This window comes from Arachis ipaensis, chromosome B9, assembly GCF_059453495.1.
Source record: "Arachis ipaensis isolate K30076 ecotype BB chromosome B9, ASM5945349v1, whole genome shotgun sequence".
Classification (NCBI taxonomy): Eukaryota; Viridiplantae; Streptophyta; class Magnoliopsida; order Fabales; family Fabaceae; genus Arachis; species Arachis ipaensis.
The window spans coordinates 139,042,120-139,059,684 of record NC_142444.1 but is presented as its reverse complement, the minus strand read 5'-3'; the positions used below and the strand labels follow the sequence as shown (position 1 = coordinate 139,059,684).

Sequence of the window (17,565 nt, the reverse complement as noted above, 5' to 3'; positions counted from 1 at the left end):
TTGTGTCTTTTCTTGTTTTTCATATGCATTCTTGCATTCATAGTGTCTAAAAATTAAAAATTTCTAAGTTTGGTGTCTTGCATGTTTTTCTTTTCTTAAAAATTTTCAAAAATAAGTTCTTGGTGTTCATCTTGACATTCATAATGTTCTTGGTGTTCATCTTGACATTCATAGTGTTCTTGCATGCATCATTTGTTTTGATCCAAGATTTTCATGCATTGAGTCTTTTTGATATTTTTCTCTTTTATCATTAAAATTCAAAAATAAAAAAATATCTTTCCCTTTTTCACTCATAAAATTCGAAAATTTGAGTTGACTTTTTCAAAAAAATTTTAAAATCTATTTGTTTCTTATGAGTCAAATCAAATTTTCAATTTAAAAAAAAAATTCTATCTTTTTCAAATCTTTTTCAAAAGTCAAATCTTTTTCATTTTTCTCTCATAATTTTCGAAAATTTCAAAATTATTTTCAAAATCTTTTTCTTATTTCTATTTTCGAAATTAATGCTAACAATTAATGTGATTGATTCAAAAAATTTTAGTTTTTTACTTGCCTAGTAAGAAAGGTTCAATCTTTAAACTCTAGAATCATATCTTTTTAGTTTCTTGTTAGTCAAGTAATCAACTTTGATTTTCAAAATCAAATCTTTTTAAATTTCTCTTTCAAATCTTTTTCAAAATAAATGTCAATCACATCTTTTTCAAAATCAATTTCAAAATCTTTTCTAACTTCCTATCTTTTCAAAATTTAATTTTCAATTCCTTTTCAATTAACCACTTAACTTTTTGTTTGATTCTTATCTTTTTCAAAACTACCTAACTAACTCTCTCTTTCTAATTTTCGAAAATCCCTTCCCTCTTTTTCAAAATTCTTTTTTTATTAACTAATTGTTTTAATTTTTAATTTAATTTAATTTCATTTTTCTTCTTTTTTTTTTATTTTCAAATTTTAATTTTAAATTTAAATTAAAAACAAAACTATTTTTCTTTTCTTTTCAAATTATTTTCGAAAATTCTTCTCTCTCACCTCCTTCTGTTTATTTATTCATCTACTAACATCCCTCTTTCACCCAAGAATTCGAACTTATTCCTCTCCCTTGTGTTTGGATTCTTATCTTTTCCTTCCTCCATTATTCTCTTCTTATACTTACATAAGGAATCTCTATACTGTGACATAGAGGATTCCATATTTTCTATTCTCTTCTTTTTCATATGAGCAGGAACAAGGATAAGAACATTCTTGTTGAAGCTGATCCTGAACCTGAAAGGACTCTGAAGAGGAAGCTAAGAGAAGCCAAAGCACAACTCTCTAGAGAAAATTTGACAGAAATTTTCGAAAAAGAAGGAGACATGGCCGAAAATAATAACAATGCAAGGAAGATGCTTGGTGACTTTACTGCACCAAATTCCAATTTACATGGAACAAGCATCTTAATCCCTGCCATTGGAGCAAACAATTTTGAGCTGAAATCTCAATTAGTTTCTCTGATGCAACAGAATTGCAAGTTTCATGGACTTCCATCAGAAGATTCTTTTTAGTTCTTAACTGAATTCTTGTAAATCTGTGATACTGTTAAGACTAATGGGGTTGATCCCGAAGTCTACAGGCTTATGCTTTTCCCGTTTGCTGTAAGAGACAGAGCTAGAATATGGTTGGATTCTCAACCTAAAAATAGCCTGAACTCTTGGGATAAGCTGGTCACGGCTTTCTTAGCCAAGTTCTTTCCTCCTCAAAAGCTTAGTAAGCTTAGAGTGTATGTTCAAACCTTCAAACAGAAAGAAGATGAGTCCCTCTATGAAGCTTGGGAGAGATACAAGGAACTGACCAAAAAGTGTCCTTCTGACATGCTTTCAGAATGGATCATCCTGGATATATTCTATGATGGTCTGTCTGAATTATCTAAAATGTCATTGGACCATTCTGCAGGTGGATCCATTCACCTAAAGAAAACGCTTGCAGAAGCTCAAGAACTTATTGACATGGTTGCAAATAACCAGTTCATGTACACTTCTGAAAGGAATCCTGTGAGTAATGGGACGCCTATGAAGAAGGGAGTTCTTGAAATAGATACTCTGAATTCCATATTGGCTCAGAACAAAATATTGACTCAGCAAGTCAATATGATCTCTCAGAGTCTGAATGGATTGAAGGAATCATCCAACAGTACTATAGAGGCATCTTCTGAAGAAGAAGCTTATGATCCTGAGAACCCTGCAATAGCAGAGGTGAATTACATGGGGGGAACCCTATAGAAATACTTATAATCCCTCATGGAGAAATCATCCAAATTTCTCATGGAAGGATCAACAAAAGCCTCAACAAGGCTTTAATAATGGTGGAAGAAACAGGTTTAGCAATAGTAAGCCTTTTTCATCATCCACTCAGCAACAGACAGAGAATTCTGAGCAGAATCCATCTAGCTTAGCAAATATAGTCTCTGATCTATCTAAGGCCACTTTAAGTTTCATGAATAAAACAAGATCCTCCATTAGAAATTTGGAGGCACAAGTGGGCCAGCTGAGTAAAAGAGTCACTGAAACTCTTCCTAGTACTCTCCCAAGCAATACAGAAGAAAATCCCAAGAGAGAGTGCAAGGCCATTGATTTGACCATCATGGCCAAACTTATAAGGGAGGGAGAGGACATGAATCCTAGTGAGGAAGACCTCCTGGGACGCCCAGTGACCAATAAGGAGTTTCCCTTTGAGGAACCAAAAGAATCTGAGGCTCATCTAGAGACCATAGAGATTCCATTGAACCTCCTTCTGCCCTTCATGAGCTCTGCTGAGTATTCTTCTTCTGAAGAAAATGAAGATGTTACCGAGGAGCAAGTTGCTAAGTACCTTGGTGCAATCATGAAGCTAAATGCCAAATTATTTGGTAATGAGACTTGGGAAGATGAACCTCCCTTGCTCACCAATGAACTGAATGCATTGGATAGGCAGAAATTACTTCAAAAGAAACAGGATCCTGGCAAATTCCTAATTCCCTGTAACATAGGCACCATCTGAGGCTCATCTAGAGACCATAGAGATTCCATTGAATCTCTTTCTGCCCTTCATGAGCTTTGCTGAGTATTCTTCTTCTGAAGAAAATGAAGATGTTATTGAGGAGCAAGTTGCTAAGTACTTTGGTGCAATCATGAAGCTAAATGCCAAATTATTTGGTAATGAGACTTGGGAAGATGAACCTCCCTTGCTCACTAATGAACTAAATGCATTGGATAGGCAGAAATTACTTCAAAAGAAACAGGATCCTGGCAAATTCCTAATTCCCTGTAACATATGCACCATGACCTTTGAGAAGGCTCTGTGTGACCTAGGGTCAGGAATAAACTTAATGCCACTCTCTGTAATAGAGAAACTTGGGATCTTTGAGGTGCAACCTGCCAGAATCTCATTAGAGATGGCAGACAACTCAAGAAAATAGGCTTATGGACTAGTAGAGGACGTGTTAGTAAAGGTTGAAGGCCTTTACATCCCTGCTGATTTTATAATCCTAGACATTGGGAAGGATGAGGATGAATCCATCATCCTTGGAAGACCCTTCCTAGCCACAACAAGAGCTGTGATTGATGTGGACAGAGGAGAATTGGTCCTTCAACTGAATGAGGACAACCTTGTGTTTAAAACTCAAGGATCTCCTTCTGTAACCATGGAGAGGAAGCATGAAAAGCTTCTCTCACTAGAGTCAACCAAAGCCCCCATAGTCAAACTCTAAGTTTGGTGTTGGGAGGCCACAACCAAACTCTAAGTTTGGTGTTGAACCCCTACATTCAAACTCTAAGTTTGGTGTTGGGAGGTTCCAACCTTGCTCTGATTATCTGTGAGGCTCCATGAGAGCTCACTGTCAAGCTATTGACATTAAAGAAGCGCTTGTTGGGAGGCAACCCAATGTTATTTAATTATATCTATTTTATTTTTTTATTATTTCGTGTTTTATTAGGTTGATGATCATGTAGAGTCACAAAAACTACTGAAAAATCAAAAATAAAATGAAAAACAACATTAAAAACAGCACACCCTGGAGGAGGAACATTCTGGCATTTAAACGCCAGAAACAAACATCTGTCTGGCGTTTAATGCCAGAAACAAGCACCAAGCTGGCGTTTAACGCCAGAAACAAGCATCTACCTGGCGTTAAACGCCAGAAACAAGCAGCAGTCTGGCGTTAAACGCCAGGATTTCATAGCAAGGGCATTTTACACGCCTAATTGGAGCAGGGATGTCAAGTCCTTGACCCCACAAGATCTGTGGACCCCACAGGATCACCACCACTTCTTCTCTCCTCTTCACACCTTTTCATAACTCTCTTCCCAAAATACCCTTCACCAATCAACTCAATCACTCTTCCCCATCACCTCTTCACCACTCACATCTATCCTCTCTTCCCCAAAAACCCCACCTACTTTCAAATTCAAACTATTTTCCCTCCCAAACCCAACCCTAATAGCCGAACCCTAAACCTCCCCCCACTCCTATATAAACCCCTCATTCCTTCTTCATTTTCACACAATACAACCCTCTCTTCACCACCTTGGCCGAATACACCCCTCTCTCCCTCTCCTCCATTTCTCTTCTTCTTCTCCTTCTTTCTTTCTTCTTTTGCTCGGGGACGAGCAAACATTTTAAGTTTGGTGTGGTAAAAGCATTGCTTTTTATTTTTCCATAACCATTAATGGCACCTAAGGCCAGAGAAACCTCTAGAAAGAGGAAAGGGAAGGCAATTGCTTCCACCTCTGAGTCATAGGAGATGGAGAGATTCATCTCAAAGGTCCATCAAGATCACTTCTATGAAGTTATGGCCAAGAAGAAAGTGATCCCTGAGCTTCCTTTCAAGCTCAAAAAGAATGAGTATCCGGAGATCCGACTTGAAATCCAAAGAAGAGGCTGGGAAGTTCTCACCAACCCTATTCAACAAGTCAGGATCTTAATAGTTCAAGAGTTCTATGCAAACGCATGGATCACCAGGAACCATGATCAAAGTGTGAACCCGAATCCAAAGCATTGGCTTACCATGGTTCGAGGGAAATACTTAGATTTCAGTATGGAAAATGTAAGGCTGGCATTCAACTTTCCAATGATGGAAGAAAACGCACGCCCCTACACTAGAAGGGTCAACTTTGATCAAAGGTTGGACCAAGTCCTCATGGACATATGTGTAGAAGGAGCTCAATGGAAAATTGACTCAAGAGGCAATCCGGTTCAATTGAGAAGACTGGACCTTAAGCCTGTAGCTAGGGGATGGTTAGAGTTCATTCAACGCTCAATCATTCCCACTAGAAACAGGTTTGAAGTAACTATAGACCGGGCCATTGATGAGCGGATAATTTATACGCTTTTTGGCATTGTTTTTAGTATATTTTAGTTAGTTTTTATTATATTTTTAATAGTTTTTATTTAAAAATCACTCTTCTGGACTTTACTATGAGTTTGTGTATTTTTCTGTGATTTCAGGTATTTTCTGGCTAAAATTGAGGGACCTGAGCAAAAATCTGATTCAGAGGCTGAAAAAGGACTGCAGATGCTGTTGGATTCTGACCTCCCTGCACTCGAAGTGGATTTTCTGGAGCTACATAGGCCCAATTGGCGCGCTTTTAATTGCGTTGGAACGTAGACATCCTGGGCTTTCCAGAAATATATAATAGTTCATACTTTGCCCGAGATTTGATGGCCCAAACAGGCGTTCCAAGTCAGCTCAAGAATTCTGGCGTTTAACTCCAAAACTGGCACAAAAGCTAGAGTTAAGTGCCCAAACTGGCACAAAAGCTGGCGTTTAACTCCAAGAAAAGTCTCTACACATGGAAGCTTCAATGCTCAGCCCAAGTACACACCAAGTGGGCCCGAAAGAAGATTTATGCATTAATTACTCATTTCTGTAACCTTAGGCTACTAGTTCTCTATAAATAGAACATTTTACTATTGTATTTTCATCTTGGTTCTTCTGGTTCCCTCTCTGGGGCCGAAGCTAATGACCTCCATTATCACTTTTGTAGTTTCAACGGTGGAGTTTCTACACACCATAAATTAAGGTGTGGAGCTCTGCTGTTCTTCATGAATTAATACAATTACTATTGTTTTTCTATTCAACTCAAGTCTATTTCTTCTCCAAGATATTCATTCATACCCAAGAACATGGTGAATGTGATGATTATGTGACACTCATCACCATTCTCACCTATGAATGCGTGACTGACAACCACTTCCGTTCTACATGCAAACAAGCTTGAATGTGTATCTCTTGGGTTTCTAATCTAAGATTGGAACCTTCATGGTATAGGCTAGAATTATTGGCGGCCATTCCTGAGATCCGAAACGTCTAAACCTTGTCTGTGGTATTCTGAGTAGGATCTGGAAAGGGATGGCTGTGACGAGCTTCAAACTTGCGATTGTTGGGCGTGTGACAGACGCAAAAGGATCAATGGATCCTATCACAACATAATCGAGAACCGACAGATGATTAGCCGTGCGGTGATAGCGCATTTGGAACGTTTTCAGTGAAAGGACGGGAAGTAGCCATTGACAACGGTGATGCCCAACATAAAGCTTGCCATGGAAAGGTGTATGAATGATTGGAAGAAGGCAATAGGAAAGCAGAGGTTCAGGAGGAACAAAGCATCTTCATATGCTTATCTGAAATTCCAACCAAAGAATTACATAAGTATCTCTATCTTTATTTTACGTTTTATTTATTATTTAATTATCAATTCTCCATCACCATCTGAATTAGCCTGACTGAGATTTACAAGGTGACCATAGCTTGCTTCAAGCCGACAGTCTCCGTGGGATCGACCCTTACTCATGTAAGGTTTATTACTTGGACAACCCAGTGCACTTGCCGGTTACTTGTGCGGAATTGTGACAAAGTGTGATTCAAGTTTAAGAGCTCCAAGTCCTTTGGTGCCATTGTTGATGATCACAATTTCGTGTACCAAGTTTTTGGCGCAGTTGCCGGGATTGTTCGAGTTTGGACAGCTGACGGTTCATCTTGTTGCTTAGATTAGGTACTTTTCTTTTTATTTTTCAGAATTTTTAAGAATGAATTCTAGAGTTTCAAGGTGATGCTCTTATCATCACAAAAGCTGGTTGATTCTCATCAATTTAGCTGCTGAATGTCATGTCTTGCTGAAGCTTGGCCAACCATGTCTAATCTTTTTAGACTGAAGCTTTAGACTAACATTGCATGATTCCTGGAATTCTTATTAAAAGTTTTGAATCCCTTTATTTTCTTTTCCATATAAGTTTCAAAAATCACAAAAAAGATTTATAAAATCATAAAAAAAATATTTTATGTTTCTTGTTTGAGTCTAGTGTCAATTTTTAAGTTTGGTGTCAATTGCATTCTTCTTGCATTTTTCGAAAACATGCAATATGTTCTTCATTAATCTTCAAGTTTTTCTTGATGATTTCATTGCTCTGATCTTTAAATTCCCTTGTTTTGTGTGTTTAGTTGTTTCTCATATGTATTCTCAATTTGTTAGTGTCTCTTATATGAAAATTTTTAAGTTTGGTGTCCTGCATGCATTGTTTGTTTGATTTGAGTTTCCTAAGATTAATTATATTTTGATTGTTTCTCATCATTGAAAAATTCAAAAAAAAATTTCTCAAAACTATGTCTTTTCAAGTCAATAATACAGAGAATTGAAGATTCAGAACATTCAGCAGAGGAATCAAACAGAAAAAGCTGGGCGTTCAAAACGCCCAGTGAAGAAGGAAAACTGGCGTTTAAACGCCAGCCAGGTATCCTGGCTGGGCGTTTAACGCCCAAAAAGGTAGGATATTGGGCGTTAAACGCCAGAATGGATGCCATTCTGGGCGTTTAACGCCAGGATGACACTAGAGGGAAGATTTTGTTTTTAATTCAAATCTTTTTCAAATCATATCTTTTCAAAATCAATTTCTTTTCAATTTTTTTTATTTATTACTATTTTCGAAAATCCTTGCTACAATTAATAATTTAATTCAAAATTTTCTAGTTGTTACTTGCCTATTAAGAAAGGATCAAAAGTTTTAATTCTAGAATCATATCTTCTAATTTCTTGTTAGTCAAGTAATCAACTTTAATTTTAAAACTTTCTCTTTTTAGTTTGATTTTCAATCATATCTTCTCAATCATATATTTTCAATCACATCTTTTTCAAAATTAACTCTCAATCATATCTCTTTGATTTCTAATTTCTAAATCTTTTTCAAAAATCGCTTAATTTCTTTCCCAATCTTAATTTTCGAAAATCTCAATCAAATTTTCAAATTTCTTTTTATTATTTCAAAATCTTTTTAATTTATTTTCGAAAATTCTTCCCCTCTTCTCACATCCTTCTATTTAAGGGACTAACACTCCTCCTCAAGGTGCAATTCAAACTTTATCCTTCTTTATATGTTCGAATTCTCTTCTATCTACCTCCTCCTTCTATTCTTCTTTTCCTCTGACACCTCAAGGAATCTCTATACTGTGACATAGAGGATTCCCTACTTTCTTGTTCTCTTCTCTTTCATATGAGCAGGAACAAAGATAAAGGCATACTTGTTCAAGCTGATCCTGAACCTGAAAGGACCTTGAAGAGAAAGCTAAAAAAAGCTAAAGCACAACTCTCTCTAGAGGGCCTAACAGAGCTCTTCAAGAAGGAAGAAGCCATGGCAGCCGAAAACAACAATGCCAACAATGCAAGGAAGGTGCTTGGTGACTTTACTGCACCTACTCCCGACTTCTTTGGGAGAAGCATCTCAATCCCTGCCATTGGAGTAAACAACTTTGAGTTTAAGCCTCAATTAGTTTCTCTAATACAACAGAATTGCAAGTTTCATGGGCTTCCATTGGAAGATCCTCATCAATTCTTAGCTGAATTCTTGCAAATCTGTGACACTGTCAAGACCAATGGGGTTGACCCTGAAGTCTACAGACTTATGCTTTTTCCTTTTGCTGTAAGAGACAGAGCTAGGACATGGTTGGATTCACAACCTAAAGAAAGCCTTAACTCTTGGGAAAAGCTAGTCAATGCCTTCTTGGCAAAGTTCTTTCCACCTCAAAAATTGAGCAAGTTTAGAGTGGAAGTCCAAACCTTCAGACAGAAGGAAGGTGAATCCCTCTATGAAGCTTGGAAAAGATACAAGAAATTGATCAGAAGGTGCCCTTCTGACATGCTTTCAGAATGGAGTATCATAGGAATCTTCTATGATGGTCTGTCTGAACTGTCCAAGATGTCATTGGACAGCTCTGCTGGAGGATCTCTTCATCTGAAGAAGACGCCTGCAGAAGCTCAGGAACTCATTGAAATGGTTGCAAATAACCAATTCATGTACACTTCTGAAAGGAATCCTGTGAATAATGGGACAACTCAGAAGAAGGGAGTTCTTGAGATTGATACTCTAAATGCCATATTAGCTCAGAATAAAATATTGACCCAACAAGTCAATATGATTTCTCAGAGTCTGTCTGGAATGCAAGCAGCAACAGGCAGTACTAAGGAAGCTTCCTCTGAAGAAGAAGCTTATAATCCTGAGAACCCAACAATGGAAGAGGTGAATTACATGGGAGAACCCTATGGAAACACCTATAATCCTTCATGGAAAAATCATCCAAATCTCTCATGGAAGGATCAACAGAGACCTCAACAAGGTTTCAACAACAATAATGGTGGAAGAAACAGGTTTAGCAACAGCAAACCTTTTCCATCATCTTATCAGCAACAGACAGAGGATTCTAAGCAGAGCCACTCTGACTTAGCAACTATAGTCTCTGATCTAATTAAAACCACTCAAGGTTTCATGACTGAAACAAGGTCCTCCATTAGAAATTTAGAGGCACAAGTGGGTCAGCTGAGTAAGAAAATTACTGAACTCCCTCCTAGTACTCTCCCAAGCAATACAGAAGAGAATCCAAAGAGAGAGTGCAAGGCCATAAACACGTCTCACATGGCCGAACTTGGAGAGGTGGAAGAGGCAGTGATCTCCACTGAGGAAGACCTTAATGGACGTCCACTGACCTCCATGGAGTTCCCTAATGAGGATCCATGGGAATCTGAGGCTCAGACTGAGACCACAGAGATTCCATTAAATTTACTTTTGCCATTCATGAGCTCTGATGAGTATTCTTCCTCTGAAGAGGATAAAGATGTTACTGAAGAGAAAGTTGCTAAGTACCTTGGAGCAATCATGAAGCTAAATGCCAGGTTGTTTGGTAATGAGACTTGGGAGGATGAACTTCTATTGCTCATCAAAGAACTAGATGACTTGGCTAGGCAGAAATTACCTCAAAAGAGACAAGATCCTGGAAAATTTTCAATACCTTGTACCATAGGCACCATGACCTTTGAAAAAGCTCTGTGACCTAGGATCAAGCATAAACCTCATGCCTCTCTCTGTAATGGAGAAGCTGGGGATCATTGAGGTACAAGCTGCTAGAATCTCACTGGAGATGGCAGACAATTCAAAGAAATAGGCTTATGGACTTGTAGAGGATGTCTTGGTAAAGGTTGAAGGCCACTACATACCTGCTGATTTCATAATCCTAGAGACTGGAAAATGTATGGATGAATCCATCATCCTTGGCAGACCCTTCCTAGCCACCGCAAAAGCTGTGATTGATGTTGACAGAGGAGAATTGATCATTCAAGTGAATGAAGACTCCCTTGTGTTTAAAGCTCAAGGATATCCCTCTGTCACCATGGAGAGGAAGCATGAAGAGCTTCTCTCAATACAGAGTCAAACAGAGCCCCCACAATCAAACTCTAAGTTTGGTGTTGGGAGGCCACAACCAAACTTTAAGTTTGGTGTTGAACCCCCACATTCAAACTCTAAGTTTGGTGTTGGGAGGTTCCAACATTGCTCTGAACATCTGTGAGGCTCCATGAGAGCCCACTGTCAAGCTATTGACATTAAAGAAGCGCTTGTTGGGAGGCAACTCAATCTTTAATTATCTATGTTAAATTTCTATTGTTATTTTATGTTTTCTATAGGTTAATGATCATGTGAAGTCACAAAAACAATTGAAAAAGCAAAAACAGAATGAAAAATAGAACACCCTGGAAGAGAAACTTACTGGCGTTTAACGCCAGGAATGGGCAAAAAGCTGGCGTTAAACACCAGAAATGGGTAGCAACCTGGCGTTTAATGCCAGGATTGGCAGAAAGGGGCGTTTTGCACGCCACTTGGTGCAGGGATGAGATATCCTTGACACCTCAGGATCTGTGGACTCCACAGGATCCCCACCTACCCACCTCTCTTTCTCTTCTTCACCCATTCACCAATCACCTCAATACCTCTTTCCCAAAACCCCTCACCTATCAAATCCCACCATTCTCTTCACCACTCACATCCATCCTTCATAAAACCCCACCTACCTCACCATTCAAATTTAAACCACTTTCCCACCCAAACCCACCCATAATGGCCGAACCATACCCCATCTCCATTCTTATATAAACCCATCTTGACTCCTTCATTTTCACACAACATACACACTACTTCTCCCCCTTGGCCGAAACACTAAGCCCCCTTCATCTCCTCTATTTCTTCTTCTTCTACTCTCTTCTTTCTTCTTTTGCTCGAGGACGAGCAAACCTTCTAAGTTTGGTGTGGTAAAAGCGTTGCTTTTTGTTTTTCCATAACCATTTATGGCACCTAAGGCCGGAGAAACCTCTAGAAAGAGGAAAGAGAAGGCAAAAGCTTCCACCTCCGAGTCATGGGAGATGGAGAGATTCACCTCAAGGGATGCATTTTCCTCCACAAAACTATTGGGAGCAAATCAAAACCTCCCTAGGAGAATTAAGTTCCAACATGGGACAACTAAGGGTGGAGCACCAAGAGTATTCCATCCTCCTCCATGAAATTAGAGAGGACCAAAGAGTCACGAGAGAGGAGCAACAAAGGCAAGGAAGAGACATTGAGGAGCTCAAGCACTCCATAAGATCTTCAAGAGGAAGAATAAGCCGCCATCACTAAGGTGGACCCGTTCTTTAATTTCCTTGTTCTTTATTTTTTGTTTTTCAAATTTTTATGCTTTATGTTTATCTATGTTTGTGTCTTTATTACATGATCATTAGTCTCTAAGTGTCTATGCCTTAAAGCTATGAAAATGATTCCATCACCTTTCTTAAATAAAGAGTGTTTTAATTGAAAAGGAAAAGAAGTGCATGAATTTCAAATTTTAAAATAGTTTAGTTATTTTGATGTGGTGGCAATACTATTATTTTTCTGAATGAATGCATGAACAGTGCATATTTTTTGAATCTGTTGATTCATGAATGTTAAAATTGTTGGCTCTTGAAAGAATGATGGAAAAGGAGAAATGTTATTTGATAATCTGAAAAATCATAAAATTGATTCTTGAAGCAAGAAAAAGTAGTGAAAAGCTTGCAGAAAAAAAATGATGATGCAAAAAAAAAAGAGAGAAAGAAAGAAGAAAAAAAAGCAAGCAGAAAAAGCCAATACCCCTTTAAACCAAAAGGCAAGGGTGATAAAAAGGATCCAAGACTTTGAGCATCAGTGGATAGGAGGGCCCACAGGAATAGAATCCTAGCCTAAGCGGCTAAACCAAGCTGTCCCTAACCATGTACTTGTGGCGTAAAGGTGTCAATTGAAAACTTGAGACTGAGCGGTTAAAGTCGTGGTCCAAAGCAAAAAGAGTGCGCTTAAGAGCTCTGGACACCTCTAATTGGGGACTCTAGCAAAGCTGAGTCAATCTGAAAAGGATCACCCAGTTATGTGTCTGTGGCATTTATGTATCCGGTGGTAATACTGGAAAACAAGATGCTTAGGGGCACGGCCAAGACTCATAAAGTAGCTGTGTTCAAAAATCAACATACTTAACTAGGAGAATCAATAACACTATCTGGATTCTGAGTTCCTATAGAAGCCAATCATTCTGAACTTCAAAGGATAAAGTGAGATGCCAAAACTGTTCAGAAGCAAAAAGCTAAAAGCTAAAAGCCCCGCTCATCTAATTAATACTGATCTTCATAGATGTTTTTGGAATTCATTGTATATTCTCTTCTTTTTATCCTATTTGATTTTCAGTTGCTTGGGGACAAGCAACAATTTAAGTTTGGTGTTGTGATGAGCGGATAATTTATACGCTTTTTTGCATTATTTTTAGTATGTTTTTAGTATATTTTAGTTAGTTTTTATTATATTTTTATTAGTTTTTATTTAAAAATTACTCTTCTGAACTTTACTATGAGTTTGTGTGTTTTTCTGTGATTTCAGGTATTTTCTGGATGAAATTGAGGGACCTGAGCAAAAATCTAATTCAGAGGCTGAAAAAGGACTGCAGATGCTGTTGGATTCTAACCTCCCTGCACTCAAAGTGGATTTTCTGGGACTACAGAAGCCCAATTGGCGCGGTCTTAATTGCGTTGGAAAGTAGACATCCTGAGCTTTCCAGCAATATATAATAGTCTATACTTTGCCCGAGATTTGATAGCCCAAACAGGCGTTCGAAGTCAGCCCAAGAATTCTGGCGTTTAACTCCAAAACTGGCACAAAAGCTGGAGTTAAACGTCCAAACTGGCACAAAAGCTGGCGTTTAACTCCAAGAAAAGTCTCTACACATGGAAGCTTCAATGCTCAGCCCAAGCACACACTAAGTGGGCCCGGAAGAAGATTTATGCATTAATTACTCATTTCTGTAACCCTAGGCTACTAGTTCTCTATAAATAGGACCTTTTACTATTGTATTTTCATCTTGGTTCTTCTGGTTCCTTCTCTGGGGCCGAAGCCAATGACCTCCATTATCACTTTTGTAGTTTCAATGGTGAAGTTTCTACACACTATAGATTAAGGTGTGGAACTCTGCTGTTCTTCATGAATTAATACAATTACTATTGTTTTTCTATTCAACTCAAGTCTGTTTCTTCTCCAAGATATTCATTCATACCCAAGAACATGATGAATGTGATGATTATGTGACACTCATCACCATTCTAACATATGAACGCGTGACTGACAACCACTTCCGTTCTACATGCAAACAAGCTTGAATGTGTATCTCTTGGGTTTCTAATCTAAGATTGGAACCTTCGTGGTATAGGCTAGAATTATTGGCGGCCATTCCTGAGATCCGAAATGTCTAAACCTTATCTGTGGTATTCTGAGTAGGATCTGGGAAGGGATGGCTGTGACGAGCTTCAAACTCGCGATTGTTGGGCATGTGACAGACGCAAAAGGATCAATGGATCCTATTCCAACATGATCGAGAACCGACAGATGATTAGCCGTGCGGTGACAGCGCATTTGGAACGTTTTCACTGAGAGGACGGGAAGTAGCCAGTGACAACGGTGATGCCCAACATAAAGCTTGCCATGGAAAGGAGTATGAATGATTGGAAGAAGGCAATAGGAAAGCAGAGGTTCAGGAGGAACAAAGCATCTTCATACGCTTATCTGAAATTCCAACCAAAGAATTACATAAGTATCTCTATCTTTATTTTACGTTTTATTTATTATTTAATTATCAATTCTCCATCACCATCTGAATTAGCCTGACTGAGATTTACAAGGTGACCATAGCTTGCTTCAAGCCAACAGTCTCCGTGGGATCGACCCTTACTTACGTAAGGTTTATTACTTGGACGACCCAGTGCACTTGCTGGTTAGTTGTGCGGAATTGTGACAAAGTGTGATTCACGTTTAAGAGCTCCAAGTCCTTTGGCACCATTGTTGATGATCGTAATTTCGTGCACCAGCCATCATGATCCATAGTATCATGATTGGAGAGGAGGTTGAAGTTCATGAGATTATACCTTAAGAACTCTACAAGGTGGCTGACAAGTCATCCACTTTGGCAAGGTTAGCCTTTCCCCACCTCATTTGCCACCTATGCAATTCGGCTGGGATTGACATAGAGGGAGACATCCTCATTGATGAGGATAAGCCCATCACTAAGAAAAGGATGGAGCAAACAAGAGATCATGGACCTCAACATGAGCATGAGGAAATTCCTCACCATGAAATCCCTGAGATGCCTCAAGGGATGCACTTTCCTCCACATAATTATTTGGACCAAATCAACACTTCCCTAGGAGAATTAAGCTCCAACATGGGACAACTAAGGATGGAGCACCAAGAGCACTCCATCATCCTCCATGAAATTAGAGAAGATCAAAGAGCTATGAGGGAGGAGCAACAAAGACAAGAAAGAGACATAGAGGAGCTCAAGAGCACCATTGGTTCTTCAAGAAGAGGAAAATGCCACCCTCACTAAGGTGGACTCATTCCTTAATCTCCTTGTTCTTATTTTCCTGTTTTTCGATTTTTGAGCCTTATGTTTTATTTTTGTTTGTGTCTTTACTATATGATCATTAGTGTCTAAATGTCTATGCCTTAAAGTTATGAATGTCCTCTGAATCCATCACCTCTCTTAAATGAAAAATGTTTTAATTACAAAAGAACAAGAAGTGCATGGTTTCAAATTCATCCTTGAAACTGGTTTAATTATTTTGATGTGGTAACAATACTTTTTGTTTTCTGAATGAATGCTTGAACAGTGCATATGTCTTTTGAAGTTGTTGTTTATGAATGTTAAATATGTTGGCTCTTGAAAGAATGATGAAAAAAGAGAAATGTTATTTGATAATCTGAAAAATCATAAAATTGATTCTTGAAGCAAGAAAAAGCAGTGAAGAACAAAGCTTGCAAAAAAAAAATAATACGAAAAAAAAGAAAAGAAAAATGGCGAAAAAAAGAGAAAGAAAAAGCAAAAGCAAGCAGAAAAAGCCGATAACCCTTAAAACCAAAAGGCAAGGGTAATAAAAAGGATCCAAGGCTTTGAGCATCAGTGGATAGGAGGGCCTAAAGGAATAAAATCCCGGCCTAAGCGGCTAAACCAAGCTGTCCCTAACCATGTGCTTGTGGCGTGAAAGTGTCAAGTGAAAACTTGAGACTGAGCGGTTAAAGTCAAGTCCAAAGCAAAAACAGAGTGTGCTTAAGAACCCTGGGCACCTCTAATTGGGGACTCTAGCAAAGCTGAGTCACAATCTGAAAAGGTTCACCCAGTTATGTGTCTGTGGCATTTATGTATCCGGTGGTAATACTGGAAAACAAAGTGCTTAGGGCCACGGCCAAGACTCATAAAGTAGCTGTGTTCAAGAATCAACATATTGAACTAGGAGAATCAATAACACTATCTGAATTCTAAGTTCCTATAGATGCCTATCATTCTGAACTTCAATGGATAAAGTGAGATGCCAAAACTATTCAAGAGGCAAAAAGCTACAAGTCCCGCTCATCTGATTGGAGCTAAGTTTCATTGATATTTTGGAATTTATAGTATATTCTCTTCTTTTTATCCTATTTGATTTTCAGTTGCTTGGGGACAAGCAATAATTTAAGTTTGGTGTTGTGATGAGCGGATAATTTATACGCTTTTTGGCATTGTTTTTACATAGTTTTTAGTATGATTTAGTTAGTTTTTAGTATAATTTTATTAGTTTTTAAATAAAAATCACATTTCTGGACTTTACTATGAGTTTTTGTGTTTTTCTATGATTTCAGGTATTTTCTGGCTGAAATTGAGGGACTTGAGCAAAAATCAAATTCAGAGGTTGAAGAAGGACTGCAGATGCTGTTGGATTCTGACCTCCTTGCACTCAAAGTGGATTTTCCGGAGCCACAAAACTCCAAATGGCGCGCTCTCAATTGCGTTGAAAAGTAGACATCCAGGGCTTTTCAGCAATATATAATAGTTCATACTTTTTTCGAGTTTAGACAATGAAAACTGGCATTCAACGCCAGTTCCATGTTGCATTCTGGAGTTAAACGCTAGAAACAGGTTGCAAAGTGGAGTTAAACGCCAGAAACAGGTTACAAACTGGCGTTCAACTCCAAGAGAATCCTCTACACGTGTAAAGCTCAATGCTCAGCCCAAGCACATACCAAGTGGGCCCTAGAAGTGGATTTCTGCATCATTTACTCATTTCTGTAAACCCTAGTAACTAGTTTAGTATAAATAGGACTTTTCATTATTGTATTTAAAGTCTTGGTTACTCCGGTTCCCCTCTGGGGCTGAGACCAATGAACTCCATTATCACTTATGTATTTTCAACGGTAGAGTTTCTACACACCATAGATTAAGGTGTGGAGCTCTGCTGTTCCTCATGAATTAATGCAAAGTACTATTGTTTTTCTATTCAATTCAAGCTCATTCCTCTTCTAAGATATCCATTCGCACACAAGAACAGGATGAATGTGATGATTATGTGACGCTCATCATCATTCTCACTTATGAACGCGTGCCTGACAAACACTTCCGTTCTACATACAAACAAACTAGAATGAGTATCTCTTAGACATCTAATACAGAGGACCGAGTCCGAGATATTAGAGTCTTCGTGGTATAAGTTAGAACCCATGGATGGCCATTCTTGAGATCCGGAAAGTCTAAACCTTGTCTGTGGTATTCCGAGTAGGATCTGGGAAGGGATGGCTGTGACGAGCTTCAAACTCGCGAGTGCTGGGCGTAGTGACAGATGCAAAAGGATAGTAAATCCTATTCCAGTATGATCGAGAACTGACAGATGATTAGCCATGCAGTGACAGCGCATTGGACCATTTTAACAGAGAGGATGGGATGTA

The 17,565-nt window shown here is 38.5% G+C and overlaps 2 non-coding genes across 2 annotated transcripts; both read right to left on the bottom strand.

The window, feature by feature from the left end:
- Positions 1-1,742: 1,742 nt before the first annotated feature.
- Positions 1,743-1,850, bottom strand: LOC148546527 (small nucleolar RNA R71). Its single transcript, XR_015900297.1, has one exon. It is a non-coding gene; the product is annotated as a small nucleolar RNA R71 (small nucleolar RNA).
- A 7,183-nt stretch (positions 1,851-9,033) lies between these two features.
- LOC148546526 (small nucleolar RNA R71) lies at positions 9,034-9,137 on the bottom strand. The gene has a single exon (XR_015901211.1). It is a non-coding gene; the product is annotated as a small nucleolar RNA R71 (small nucleolar RNA).
- Between the last annotated feature and the right edge of the window lie 8,428 nt (positions 9,138-17,565).